At 39.2% G+C, this 3,557-nt stretch overlaps 1 protein-coding gene across 1 annotated transcript in view; it reads left to right on the top strand.

Moving 5' to 3' along the window:
- The window catches only part of LOC130084985 (small integral membrane protein 10-like protein 2A), a 168,588-nt gene that overhangs the window by 148,428 nt on the left and 16,603 nt on the right, over positions 1-3,557 (top strand). The gene's annotated exons all lie outside the window — the stretch shown is intronic.

Raw genomic sequence — 3,557 nt, 5'->3', positions numbered from 1 at the left:
CCCAAGACAGGAGCCCAGGTAACACAAGTAACGTAATATTTGATGTGATGTTTACATCTGGAAGGCGTATTTTCAGTGTTGGGAAAGTTCATTTTCTACATGAACTAGTTCAAAGTTCAGTTCACAAATTTTAAAATGAACTAGTTCAGTTCATAGTTCATACTTCAAAAAATGAACTAGTTCATAGTTCTTTTTTTCCCTATGTTGCTGCGAGCTTCTTTTTTTTATTATTATTGCCACAGCCCATTTTATACCACAGACAGCAATTATTATATCGATGGGCAAAGTTTGCACAGAAATGTAAGATTTTTCCCATCCTCGCCGATCTTTGGCATAAAACCCGTTGTAGATGAGCAAACACTCTTAAAAATACGTCTTCCAGATGTAAACCTCACATCAAATAGACTTGTGCTATCTGGGAAGTGACTCCTGCAGATTTACAAGCGCACTTCCGCTCGGTTCCCTCCAGAATAAAAGTCCTACAGCTAACACCCCTTTCTTTCTTTCTTTCTTTCTTTACAATACACACACAGTGTTCAAAATGAAGACACATTTATTGAGACACGTTGTAGTTGTCTGTCTGTGAATGGTCTTGTTCAGAATTTCTGTATAAACCTTTTTTTACACTCTTTGGTATAAACATATCTATATACATTTCATTTTGTTAGATGTCTAAAATTCAAGTTTACAATATTTTTAATCAGCTTTAGGACAGTGTATATCCATTCAGGGATTCACACAGCTATGCTTTATTTTAAATCTTAAATCTAATTTATTATTTTTCAGCAAGGTGGCTTAATTATTTAACATTAATGTTTTTTTTTCATTTGATTTGATTTATTTTTTGTTTTATTTAACATTAATGTTTATTATTATTATTATTATGATTTCAAACTGTACAGAGATGACATTAATGATATACATTTTTTTGTATACAATAAACAAAATGTATCCACAATATGTTCAATGTCATCTGAACTTACAGGATAAGAAAAAAATAACAATGATTTGCTAAAAAAAAAAAAGGAAAAATAAGAGAAGATAATATTAATAAAAAAAGACCATGAGGGTAAGATATTATTTTATTTAACATTAATGTTGGGGGACTAAACTACGATCACACTGACGTTTACAGGAAGTAGAAGTTGACAAAATCCGGTCGCGAGCGCATCTTGAGCATAGATCGTGAGTAACAGCCAAGGGGGTAATCCATCGACCGGAAGTTGAAGCCGGCCGGGTGCCGCCATGTTGTAGCAGAACTTCACTTGCGTTAGCATTTCCATTGACTCCCATTCATTTTGGCGTCACTTTGACAGCGAATAACTTTACATCTGAGGCATTTAACGACTCCATTTGTCCATTATTTATTTCTAAAGAAACACGACAATGTATAATTGGCTCCATTCCCTTCTATGTTACATTATGGCCCCGTAGAAACAGATTTTGTAAAAATAGGCTAACGATTGCGTCATAACCACTCGACTCTCTGTCGCGCTGTACAGAAATTACCGTACAGACAGGAGGAGAAGCTCGCAGGCAATCGGGGGGGCGTCCCGTCAAGGGAGAAGCCCATAGATAATGAGTCCATAAAAGCAACGGAATACTTACTCCTGCTCACTCACGCCAAAGAACTCTTTGCTCAAGTTCCCCGTCTCTGCAAGATTAACGTTGGCAATTTTCACGCACAGCTACTAGAAGAGTAACGTCTGTCAGACAGGTTGCTCACGTCATCAAGCTTAGTTTGAGTCGGTTTGAGTCTGCGCGTCAGGAACGGAAGTGCTCAAAAATCGCTAAAAATGGGCTTCAACTGTCTCAACTGAGTTCCAATGAGATGGCTCTGTCCACTTCTTATACTGTCTATGGTAACAGCAGGGTGTAGGATGATGATGATGTAAGATGAGAGGTGTGTTCGACTTCACGCAGCTCTGCGCAGACCGATCGGCGGCTGACTTGAAACAGTGCATGCCGGTTAGAAATTTTGTCCGACTTGATGCAGCGCCGACGCCACATGACTGTGACGTATGCCATCGAAGTATGGCGAGTATTTAGTGCCAAATCATGGATTAACAGGAGAAGGAGAAGGAGAAGTCTACCCTGCCGTCGCCGCCAGAACGTGTGAATTTTTCAATGGGATTGATTGGGACTGCAGACTGGAGACCAGCGGCGACTTGGCGGCGACGTCACAGGAGGAACGTCTTCCGGTGGCGACGTCACGGCGACGTATATTCACGGCCGCTGACAGACGCGAATGAGCAGTGTTTTTCCACGGACTTATCACTTATCTGCTTTTCTTTTGTTTTATATTTAAAGAATTTAGTTTGACCATTTTAATTTTATTTCTTTTCTTGTGCTTATTATTACTTGTAACACTCACTATCACAGAGCTTAGTTCATCCGGTTCCCTAACTCTCTCAATTCAGATAATGTTCCACATAGACCTATAAAAAATGTAATCAGTCACTATATTATAGCTACTCGTTCTATTGTCTGACAACAAAAAAATAGGAAATGAGAACAGCTTTATTTGACATCCGGCTATATTATATTAAATAGAGCATTAATTTAGAGAGAAAACGCACTAGGCTGACAGAACGCGAGTACGACGCGATGACGTCATTAATATGCTAAGTGACGTATGAGCTACTTAGCTACTTTCCTTTGAAAATAGTTGGCAACACTGTGTGCACTGACGGAGTAGCCATCCACATCTACTCACGTAGCTGTCACACGACAGTCTCCTTTGTTAGGTTATCTGTGGCACTAAACACTCGCCATATTCTCTCACGTAAAAGTACACGACTGTCACCTTCGGAAGGTTATCTGTGGCACTATCCACTCGTTATAGTACGGGCTGTTCTCGGGCTCAGCCGGACTCTGTTCATCTTCTTCGATCTCGCCTGGAGACTCAGACTCAGATTCCCATACCTCTATGTCATCGCCTCCATGATGTTCAATGTGCGACTACAGGTGCGAGTCTATCTATCTATCCTCTCTGTCTGTCTGTCTGTCTGTCTATCTATCTATCTATCTATCTATCTATCTATCTATCTATCTATCTATCTATCTATCTATCTGTCTATCTATCTGTCTGTCTGTCTGTCTGTCTGTCTGTCTGTCTGTCTATCTGTCTATCTATCTATCTATCTATCTATCTATCTATCTGTCTGTCTGTCTGTCTGTCTGTCTGTCTATCTATCTATCTATCTATCTATCTATCTATCTATCTATCTGTCTATCTGTCTATCTATCTGTCTGTCTGTCTGTCTGTCTGTCTGTCTGTCTGTCTGTCTGTCTATCTATCTATCTATCTATCTATCTATCTATCTATCTATCTATCTATCTATCTATCTGTCTGTCTGTCTGTCTGTCTGTCTGTCTGTCTGTCTGTCTGTCTATCTATCTATCTATCTATCTGTCTATATCTATCTGTCTGTCTATATATCTGTCTGTCTGTCTACGTCTATCTATCTACACTCAAAAAAATGATATGTTGGCTTTACTTAACTTTATGTAAACAGGTTCCACCGGTTCCACATAACTATGTTTCGTTAAACAAA

This window comes from Rhinichthys klamathensis, unplaced genomic scaffold, assembly GCF_029890125.1.
Source record: "Rhinichthys klamathensis goyatoka isolate OS25496 unplaced genomic scaffold, OSU_Roscu_1.1 h1tg000070l_1, whole genome shotgun sequence".
Lineage (NCBI taxonomy): Eukaryota > Metazoa > Chordata > Actinopteri > Cypriniformes > Leuciscidae > Rhinichthys > Rhinichthys klamathensis.
This window is presented reverse-complemented; position numbering and strand designations above follow the sequence as displayed.